The sequence below is a fragment of the Panulirus ornatus genome, chromosome 26, assembly GCF_036320965.1.
Source record: "Panulirus ornatus isolate Po-2019 chromosome 26, ASM3632096v1, whole genome shotgun sequence".
Lineage (NCBI taxonomy): Eukaryota > Metazoa > Arthropoda > Malacostraca > Decapoda > Palinuridae > Panulirus > Panulirus ornatus.
In genome coordinates this window covers 3,927,223-3,939,113 of record NC_092249.1, presented here as the reverse complement: position 1 = coordinate 3,939,113, position 11,891 = coordinate 3,927,223, and the positions used below count along the sequence as shown (strand labels likewise).

The following is an 11,891-nucleotide window of genomic DNA, read 5'->3' as shown; positions in this document are numbered from 1 at the left end:
CTACAATTATTATAATTATTTGAGACAACTTCCTTATAAGCAGTAATTGCCATAGGTTTCCTTTAAGGCTTCCGTAGTTGTGCTGAGAGAGAGAGAGAGAGAGAGAGAGAGAGAGAGAGAGAGAGAGAGAGAGAGAGAGAGAGAGAGAGAGAGAGAGAGAGAGAGCCTCGTGGACTGGCGGTGTTGTTGTGTGGCATCATATAACTCACAGCACATTCAGTCTTTTCCGACAAGTCCGGCCCCGCGGATTATCATGTGACCTATTAGTTCCCCAGTGTGTTCGTACGTACCTCCATCAACCACAATTTGCCCTAACATGACAAAACATTGAGAGAGAGAGAGAGTAAAAAAAAAAGGGTCACTTTTTTTTTTCGGGTAGGCTGAGGTGAATTGATATGCTGGGTTTTGTTATCATTATTGTGCTGCCAGTGCTATACTCTCGCATACTGGCGGTCACTGTAATAACTGGAACTGACTTGAATATATCTGATAACTCGAGGGATTATGGGATTATATGAGAAGATTTTATTTTAAGTGTGTTTAATGATCTACTTGTACGTCATGAACAGATAGATCAACACGCGTGGGTGTTCATCATTTGAACCATCTTCACTATATATATATATATATATATATATATATATATATATATATATATATATATATATATATAGATAGATAGATAGATAGATAGATAGATAGATAGATAGATATTACCCCTGGGGACAGGGGCGAAAGAATACTTCCCACGTATTCCCTGCGTGTCGTAGAATATATATATGTATATATATATATATATATATATATATATATATATATATATATATATATATATATATATATATATATATATATATATATGAAGTTTATGAAGTTGAAATTACAATTCAGAAGGAGTTCAGATCATATTATTCAACGTGTATAGAAAAATTACATGTTAAATTAAAATATCTGAACTCCTACTGCATTGCGATTTCACGTTGGTGTAAATAAGTATTCCCATGCATTCCTCCCACTGTGGTAGTCTTGGAGGTTGTCGCGGTTGCATATGCGGTGGTAAGAGCTTGTCCTTGTGGTGACAGCAGTTGTTACGTTTGCATGTGTGGTAGGAGGGGCGTTGTTGTCGGTGGTGACACGCTTGTAATTACGTATTTTGCTCTGAATTGACGACGCCTGTGGCTCTGCCTGCGTGTGGGTACCGCTGGTGTTTGCCTCCCTTTATTTTGTGTGGGTTCCCCAGAAAACAGGGCATCACTTCTGATATTTTATATAAGTCACGTAATCGATTACGTAACGCAAGTGCTTAGAGACTGGAAGAACAATTATGATGATGGCATTATGTTCATACAGATTCAGCCGATGGAGTAGCATTCGAAGCCTGATTTCATTTTTATGATCTGAAAGCGTTTAGTTAAGCATTGAATGATGCATTTCAGTGATCATCATCTAACACAGTATCTGGTATCTAGTGGAAGGGTTTTAATACAAAGCTTCATTGACGTCACTGCTGTAAATATATATATATATATATATATATATATATATATATATATATATATATATATATATATATATATATATATATATATAGAGAGAGAGAGAGAGAGAGAGAGAGAGAGAGAGAGAGAAACTAAGTGGCTTCGAGGGGAAAGGATTTGTGTGAATATTAAACGTCCAGTTTCACCTCTGGCTACAGCTCTGATGTTGTGAAGAGAGTATATGAACAGATTTTCCATTTTAAGCACAGTTGCTTCACCTATCATAGTGAGGTAGCGTCAGGAACAGGCCAGCAAGGCCTCATTTACTTAACCTACTATCTAACGTGAATATGATGCTCTGAAACTGGAGCTCACCATCCACAGCGAAGCCCCGTGGCTTTCCCAGACCTCTTCATATGCTTTGATTCAGTCTCCCCGTATACCATATCGACCCTGTTCGTACTATCCCATATGCACGCCCCTCACCCTCCTGATTATTTAGGCCACGATGCCTCAGAGCCTCTTTACTCCATCCTACCATATCCTTCTTGGTCTTCACATCCTCGTAACTTCCATCGCACCTGACACGTTTGTTAGTCAAGCTCTCTTCGCTCATCCTCTTCGTATGTCTGAACCTTTTTAGCACACCCTGGTCTCTTCTCTCTCTGTCAGACTCCAGTTGACCACCCCACCGTACTCTCTTTCAACTCTCATTTCTTTTAACGTCCAGCCTGCGTCACAGCACATTTTCTCCTCATTCATTTCATTTCCCTGTATTTCTCGAAGAACTGTTCGCTGTCGGCTTCATTGAACTAGTTTAAAAGTTGAAAGGGTTGTGTTCCAAACTGAGGGGCGTAAGACCCATGTTTCTCCGTCCGAATTTGCCCAAGTTAGGCTGCCTTTGTAAAAAGCTTTAACGTGGAACTTAACCAGAACTTAAGATATGACAGCACTTGGCCGTTGAAGCAAAGACAGAAGTGTTTGATATTTTTCCAAACAGTATTTTCACTCATTCTTATTTCGCCGCCAGTGAATATCCTGAATGGAGCAACCTTTTGACATGATTTTTACTGATTATATTTTAAACCGGATCATAGAACACCCTTCTGTCATAATTTTTACTGATTATGTATTTAACCGGATACAAATGACTGCAATAGGCTTGTAGGTCAACGGCATGTTTAATTTTTTTTTCCTACACCTGACGTTTTGATGAAGTATTTTGCACGTTTGCAAAATCAGCTCGAGGTATATCGCTGTTACGGTTGCGGTGTTAGATAGGTTATGATAATTTCTAATTAGCGTGGCGTTGCCTCTGGCAGTTTCCGTAGTAATTAAATCACCTGGCGCCTCTGTCGATGAAATATCATAAGCCAACATGTGAGAGAGAGAGAAGGGGGAGAGAGGGTGTGTGTTCAGTCAATGGCATTTAGTCTTTAAATGCATCAGAACTCGCGTGGGGTAGCGGTTAGCGTTCTTGACCGTGACGCATTCACGGGCCCGCATAAGGTTCGAATCCTGGTTGCGGAAGTCAGTCCACAGTCAATCCAGCTGTTCATCCACCCCTAGGGGTATATATATATATATATATATATATATATATATATATATATATATATATATATATATAGCGTTAATGGGATGGCCTTGATTAGGGCCTCAGCTGCCCATGCCATGTCAGCTCACATCAAGAAATGAACGACACACTCCTTTATGGAGGAGAGTAAGTTGGTCTCCGAGGAAGCAGGACGCGGCGAGCTGCACTTACCCACGTACAATCCTCGTGTACCTCAGCGTCATCATCGACCGGCTTCATCCACTCCTTTGCGAGACTTAAGGCGCGTCGGGAGGAGAGAGAGCGAGAGAGATACCTCTCGAGCCAAGACCTTTGCTGCCGGATCTCTGCAAGTGGACGTGAAGAAAACGGGAGGAGGGGGTGGGGGGTACATGAGGAAAACGAGTGGAGGGGGTGGAAGGGGATCTTGGAGACGAGCGGGCCACCTGAGTCGGAGGGTTGGCTGGCCGTGGAGTGTGGTACGAGTGGATGCGGCGCACAGAGAGCATAAGTGTGGCACAGAACCGGGAAGGATTTGCGTAAAGTGCGTAGGTTCTCCCACTTTTTTCTTCTTACGCAACACCTCAGGCAGGTAGAGGGGACCTGTTTCGAAAACCCTTTAATACTTTAATACCCTTTGATAATAATACTTAAATACTTTAATACCCTTTAATAATAATAATAATAATAATAATAATATATATATATATATATATATATATATATATATATATATATATATATATATATATATATATATATATATATATATATATATTGCGCTACCTCGCAAACGCCGGAGACAGCGACAAAGCAAAATAAATATATATATCATATATATTGTTAATAATGTCTTGTGGAAGTGGGAGAAGATAATAACATATATCGCGTGGGGTTGATATTGTATTTATAGAAGTACACCCCGTTTTCTGTAACGGTTAATTTCCTTGCCATTACCAAATCGTTCAGGGTTTAGAGTTTGCCTTTGTATTAAAATAGAACGCGTACTCGTGTTGGTGTGGGTTCAATTTCGAAATCAGAGGTCGTAGCTACTCTTTTAATACGTTTAAATCGAGAGGCGGTGTTCAATCTATCAAAGTAGCAGCTATAAGGGTCTTGGTGCATGACTGCTCTATATGTTCGGAGGGCCTTTGCAAGGGACAGGTTTAGCTTTCTCCAGACATGGAAATTGCTACGTATGGTGAGCGGGGTCTGGCACCTGGCCTACTGCCGTAGAGCACCAGGCCACAAAGGGAGGCGCGGGGGCGCGCCCCCCTTCCAGAACTAGACGTCCCGCCCTCACCGAAACACGTCGTTTTCTGTTATCATTAGCTTGATTGTGTCTTACAGTTGTATTATCTCCCTTTGACCTCCATCAGACAGAATTATACATGGGTAGGCCTGATGAACAGGAAGGTTGATACGTCAAAGGGAGTGCCACAAAGACAGCCCGTAGGTCAAGCTGGAAATAATCCTGTAATCTCGCAGGGGATTACGTCACGGAGCATACGAAGTCGCTTTGGTGATTACTTGAACTGTGATCCGACGCTAATATCGTATACTGAAGGAGCTCAGTGTGTTGTTGTTTTCCCCCCGTCAGTCACACATTAGTAATCTAGGTTTACGTCCATTAGATACGACAGGGAGGGAGAGAGTCGCTTACAATTAGCTGGGATTCATAGCGTTAGTGATAACGCAGATGATCTGCGTAACTTCGTAACATCAGACCTTATGTCTGTTAGGTGTTGTATCCACGAGATCGTATAGCCAGGTCACGTGAACCCATCACAGACCCAGACATAACTTGGCTAATGTGCTTGTGACCAACTGGGCTCCGTAGATGTCGAATGATTCGCCAGAGTACATGGGAAGGTCAGAGGATTTGAGACCTCATGGTCTTCAACTGAGTCCCCTGCTGAAAGGCAGCTACTGTGCCCTGAATATTTGATATATATATATATATATATATATATATATATATATATATATATATATATATATATATATATATATATATATATATATATATGGATACTATAAGCATCTCACAAGTTTCACATTCTCATTCATGTCCTCATCTTCGGAACCAAGGCTTTTTCGGAAACAATGAGCAATGCACTGTGTAAGGATTAACAACAGAGTTAGTATGACACGATCGATCAGTGCATATACAGTGAGAGCAAAAAAGAGCTTTTTTTTTTTAAACTTTTTAGCACTGTCAGTTAAACTGAAATGAAAAAATGGAAGTTATTGACATGTGATTCTTCGTTCCAAATATCCCGTAATTATTTGATTCGATGCAGTGTATCATGATACTTTTAAACATGGATCTTTATCTACCTGTCTCTCTATCTATATCTCTGACACCCGTTTTCTTCGGAAACTTCCTCAAGGGGGTGGCCACGGCGATAGACATTCCATAACTGGTGAACTCCAGTGACGCTTCTTAGTCTTTAGTACCTCGCCCTTTTTGCACACAGGCAACAAGTGAAAACTTATGCTCGAAAAGAAGGTGAATGGGACGGTTCTTGATTTGGAGTACTAGAATGTTTGTGAACTCGTACCTTCTTACATTTTAAGAGTTACGATCTGTTCCCATATCAAAATGGAAGCTTCCCACCTCTTCAAAGATTCTGGAAACAATTTTCATCCTTCGCCATTTGTCTTCAACATTCTTTCCATTCTTTTCATTCAAAGCCTGACGTCACTCTTTGAGGACTTCGTTGCATGACTGGGGCCTGTATGTGTAGAAGAATGTATGCATGATAATTCCCTGATGGATTGAGGGGGTTTACATGAGAACGTATACTACAGAACTGGCCTGGCTACTGCATGACACATACACTTGACGAGGGATTCTACGTGATGCCCGGTAGACACTCTGGTGTATAAGATACATAACAGACGAGGTATTGTATGAGGTGCGCAATAGACGAGCTACTGTATGAACCACAGTCAACCAAGCAACTTTCTGAAACGCACAGCGCAACACAGTACCCTTACAGCAAGCAGTGAGGCGTCGCCTCCTAGGAAAGTGAATACCTTCTCTTTCAGGGAAACCTGTAATTGTATTTGTTAAGGGTACAAGGGGGGAATATCCTCTCTCTCAGCTGTAACGAATTTTGAGGTAGGATACGGTTATATGTGAGGGTTCCTGTATGGGTCTCGCTCTCGTTCGAGATGATTAAGTAACAGATGAACATCTATACATCAGCTGGTGTTGATGGTGATTAGACCTACACCAGAATCCAGGCCGAATTCGCCTCAAAAATTCCCATCTGTATTTCTCAGTATCTTTTTTTTTTTATATGTATAAAAAGGTTCGTGAGCGTTAGGAGTGGAACTTGTTTTGGTATCCGAAGCGAGCGTTTCCAGGAGGGGTTTGAGGCAGCGGGCCGTTCCAGCCTAGGGAGCTGGAGCCTCATAGCGATGGGCAACAGCTACCAGCGACCTAAAGGAGAGCAGTCACTTGTCCTTTATACTCCAGGTGTCTCACTCGCTCGTGTCGATTTTCATCGTGTATTTTTTGTTTTTCTTTTTTGTACCGAACAGCGCGGAAGAAATGATAGATGCCAGTTGGGGGAATAGATCGATAAATACGTTGAGGAAGAATGCTTTGGGACGGGCTTAAGTGGAGGCAGTTTCTGTCTCGTGGTGAGAATTGGAGACGCTGGTGTTTACTTAGTCACTGTAGTGTAGAGTGAAGTAGAAGCACTTATAAAAGTGTGAAAGTTCATGTTTCGCTCTAGCACACTGAATGTGGCAGCATCATTGAAGAACCTTTGATTGAGATGTTACTGTGTCAAAGTGGATTCCTGGTTCAGTGACCTCGCTTAGTCTGCTCCCATTCCAGTCTGCCAGTCAGTCAGTTTCCTAGGCTGCTCCCATTGAAGCCAGTCATCAGTCTTTTCCTATGCTGCTCTCATTGAAGCTTGTCATCAGTCACTTCCTAGGCTGCTCTCATTGAAGCCAGTCATCAGTCACTTCCTAGGCTGCTCCCATTGAAGCCAGTCATCAGTCACTTTCTAGGCTGCTCTCATTGAAGCCAGTCATCAGTCACTTCCTAGGCTGCTCCCATTGAAGCCAGTCATCAGTCACTTTCTAGGCTGCTCTCATTGAAGCCAGTCATCAGTCACTTCCTAGGCTGCTCCCATTGAAGCCAGTCATCAGTCACCTTCCTAGGCTGCTCCCATAGAAGCCAGTCATCAGTCACTTCCTAGGCTGCTCTCATTCAGATCAACCATCAGTCACTTTCCTAGGCTGCTCTCATTCAAATCAGCCATCAGTCAGTTTCTGGAGTGCTCTCATTCAAATCAGTCATCAGTCAGTTCCTAAGTTGCTTTCATAGTCACATAGGTTCTATATTCACCTACCGGACGATAGGGAATTTGGATGGTGCTAACAGTTTAATAGACCCAATCTGTTTATTCTCAGTTGTCGGGGGTGTTGACTGTCTTTGTCACTATCTTTAAAAAAACGCTTTAAGATGCTTGACGACTTTGAGAGCTAACTAAAGTGATTTCGTAGAAAAGCTGGAGATTATCTCGGGATAGAAACGTTTGAAAGTATCAACGAATCTCGAAAGTAGCATTTGTGAAACGTTTGACATGGAGATCATATCAGCACTAGATAACGGACTGGAACTCAACAGCATGTGATTCAGTAGCGTTAAGATAGCTTTTTTTTTTTATATATAAAGCCATAGAGTTCGTGTTAAAATAGCTTTTTTATGAAGTAATATCGCTTTTTTTTATGAAGTAATAGAGGACTTGACCAAGTTACCCCTAGTCATCTGAAAAGCAGAAACTCCAATTTCATTTATAACAGAGTCGGATAGTGTGTCCTGTCGACTACCCAGAATTAGGTTAGGTCTTCGATTAATTTCGTCACAGACTCGTTGGTGTTACTGATCGTGTATTGTATGATACAGCTATTGCATCCCCTCACAGAATCCTGGGAATCTCTTCTATTCTCCTTGTTCTGTTACATGTGTTATAGATTTGTGATTTGCTTTGAAGATAATCATTTAAATGCCTTGTCAAAGGTCACTCGAGTGTTATACCGTCGTGCTCAAGGCTCTAAAATCGTCGTGGTTAAGGTTCGTTCCAATGCCAGTTTGCGTAAACCAGTTCGAGTGGACAGATGCAACTACGAAAAGATACGCAAAATATAAGACCATCAAAGTGTAATGTATAAAAGACAGAGAATAAAATGAGTGGTTGGTGCACAGGTGTTTATTAAACAGTACCATTTGATCTTTAGAATAAGATTTTTTAGATATTTTTGACCAATCGTTGACGTGTGTCCAATGCCTCCCAACCATACATCACCTTCGGGACTGCTATGCCATTAAACATAGCCGTCTTTATCCTCACAGACCATCACACTCCTCCTCTGTTACAATGAGGTCCAGTCACGAATGCTTTCTGGTATGTTTCCGAAAAGATTCAACAGCTAATATTTGAGGTCGAATTGTCCACCTAATTGTTATAATTGCTTCAGTGATTGAGGATTGGGAACCATTCTTCCTGATTGTTTACTGAAAGCACATTTGAATGTATTTGTTTCTCTTGATTTTCCGATTATTTTCCTGTCGTGTTGAGGTCATCCAAGATTTCCTTGTCATGCCCAGCTATCAAATGGTTGTCAGTAGATAAATCTGGCTTAGCAAATAGATTTAACCTTTATTATTTCTTTATATGACATTGTCAATGAATAAATCTGGCTTGGCAGATAGATGCAACCTTTTTTTTGTTTATTCGTTTATTTGCCATTATTTAAGAAATCTGGCTTGGCAAATCGACGTAACCTTTTAGATTCGTTTATATGGCATCCTTCCAATCCCCAAGATAGTGTGTGTATGTGTGTGTGTCTGTGGTGTGTGTGTGTGTGTGTGTGTGTGTGTGTGTGTGTGTGTGTGTGTGTGTGTGTGTGTGTGTGTGTGTGTGTGTGTGTGTGTGTGTGTGTGTGAGCGGAGTTCATTACAGATAGACATCTGTTAGTGCCAACACCTCCACATTTGGAGAGGCAGCGCAAGGAAGACATGCTTAAAGATGCAGAATGCTCGAAAGCATAAAGTGAAATGAATAGATGTTGTGTTCAAGCACTTGTGCATTGTTGAAGTCCCATCTGGTGAAGGAGGATGTTTAGGGAGAAGTATTAGATATGTGATCATAAGAACTCAGGATATTTCTAGTGTGTAATGCTCCAAACTGTATGGTTATTCACAGATATACATTTACACACACACACACACACACACACACACACACACACACACACACACACATACACACACACACACACACACACACACACACACACACACACACACACACACACAGATGCAGCCTCGGCAAGGCAGGAAAGGTGAATATGTATAAGTGAAATGCGGAAGAAGCCGTGTGTTAAAAAAAGATATATTTTTTCTTATACCTTGCCTGCTTTTCTTACCTGATCGAGGTGGCCTCAAGGACAAAGAACACACGACCTCATTTGCACGCATCCACTCTCCGGTTGTCATAATATAATGCACTGCAACCAGCGCTTGCAATCCACAGCCAAGACTTGCATACACTTGCATGGTTTAGCTGCACGTCGATCCCTGTATACCACACCGATTTAATACATTCTGTTCCACGCACGCCTTTCACCCTCTTGAATGTTTAGGCCCCGTTACCCCAAAGCCTCTCACTTCATCCTTCCATCTTGGTGTTCCAGTCCTCCTCCTTCCTCCCTTCACTTTTAACACATAGATCCCTTACCCCAAATATCCTTCAAAGATATATGCATTTAGTAATGTACAATCTACTCTCTTCAGGTACTACTGTCGGTGTGGAGGATTCCCGTCATGACCCAGAGAGCGAAAAATACCTGCGGACAGATGATGCCAAGCGATCCTTATCACGCGCCCACTATGTAACATCTAGACCTTCCTCCATACCAAGTTTGTTACCATATTTGAGCCATTGCTTTCATTACAGTATTCAAATACCTTGCCTTTAATGAATGCCTTCATTGATGTATTTTGTCTTCATCTTTTTTATGTGTTCTGAAAGGTAGGTACACAGTATTCAAATACCCTACCTTTAATGAATGCCTTCAATGATGTATTTTGTCTTCATCTTTATCATATGTTCTGAAAGGTAGGTACTTTTTATATGATAATATGTGCCTTATGCCTCTGCATATATGTTGCATATTCATTTCTGATTTGTGTTTATGGAAATGTATTTTGGGTTTGTATTTTTTGTATCAGTATATGATACTGTGCTAATGTGTCGACGTATATGTTGCATATTCATTTCTGCTTTGTGTTTATTTAAACGTATTTTGGGTTTGTATTTTTTATATTGTGTTTAACTGTTCATAAAAAACGGGAGGAAGTGTAAGGATTCGATTTTGACGCTTATTCGGTCATCCGTGACAACCACACATTGTCGGCAGTGAAGATGGGGTCAAAGTTGTCAGACAAACGACTTTCATCCCTGCTCAGGGGAGGTACACAGTGTTCATCGTCGCCCATTTTCACGTTTTCTCTCCCGATGAGCTCCATTGGGTTATCTATACTGAAGAAGGGAGTTGATTGGCTGACGCTATCCCTTCCGATAAGCCACATTCAGTTATCTATACCGAAGAAGGGAGTTGATTGGCTGGCGATATCCCTCCCGATGCTCCACATTCAGTTATCTATACCGAAGAAGGGAGTTGATTGGCTGACGATATCCCTCCCGATGCTCCACATTCAGTTATCTATACCGAAGAAGGGAGTTGATTGGCTGACGTTATCCCTCCCGATGCTCCACATTCTGGTATCTATACTGAAGAAGGGAGTTGATTGGCTTAGCTCGGGCGCCTTGAAACAGTTGTGTTTGTTGATTAAGTTAGCCACGCAGTCGTTGTTTTCTGTCATGCCGGTTTGGTGCTAGCATGATTGCCTTTGTTTTGATTCCCGTTGGATTTTTTTTTCCTTGTCTAAAGAAGACAATCAACCTCAGCTGCTGCATGGCAACCACCTCAACAAACCAAGAACTGACTGGTGAGTACTTTCCTTTGTGTAGGATCTCTCTTTGTGTAGGATCTCTGCTATACTTTACTGTCATGTGACCTTTGAAGCATTTCTTTGTGCTTGTGTGATACATGAATGAAGTCTGAACTCACATCTACGGAATGGTGGGATATAAGCCGTCATATTCAGGCTGGAAGTCTTCTCTATCAAGTATATAGAAATATCTAATATCTTCGAGTTTCAGTTGATGTATACATATGTATTATTTAAGAAAAAGGAAACAGTAAAGGTGATGTTTTAGATAATTTTGGATAGAATTGCTTTGACTCAGATGTAAGTTCAGAATTCTTCTTGCATCTTGTCTCTTGTCTTTTTAATGTGACATTTACTGACACATGTTTATCTGCAAAATTCTGATAAGCCGCCCCCCACCACTTCGGGAGCGTTCCTATCGCCACCCATGCCAGTCAGGGGAGGCGCTTCGCACCATCAGGCATCATCACCCCACGGCCAGACTCGGGATCCCACGAGGCGACACCCCCCAGCCGTTCACAAGATACGAGAACAGAAGGTGATGGAAGAAGATGGAGACAGAGAGGCCACGGACGAAGAAATGGGACGACTGCATAAAGGTAAGGCAGGAGAAGACTAAAAGTAGTTATTTACCTTACAGTAGCACGTTGGACAGTTTTGACATAGCACAATCGGGGGTTGGGGAGGTGAAGAGTTGAGTCGCTTACTGTTTGCTGATGACGCGGGTCTAGTGGCAGAATTCGAGTGAGAAATTGCCGGAACTGAGTTTTGGGAGAGTGTGTGAAAGGAGAGAGAGAGAGAGAGAGAGAGAGAGAGA

At 41.6% G+C, this 11,891-nt stretch overlaps 1 protein-coding gene across 3 annotated transcripts in view; it reads left to right on the top strand.

The window, feature by feature from the left end:
- The window catches only part of FMRFa (FMRFamide propeptide), a 198,941-nt gene that overhangs the window by 52,674 nt on the left and 134,376 nt on the right, over window positions 1-11,891 (top strand). For all 3 annotated transcript variants that reach the window (XM_071677879.1, XM_071677882.1, XM_071677880.1), the window contains one exon: window positions 9,854-11,673. The gene's annotated coding sequence lies outside the window, so the exon portion shown is untranslated. The remainder of the gene's footprint in view (window positions 1-9,853; window positions 11,674-11,891) is intronic.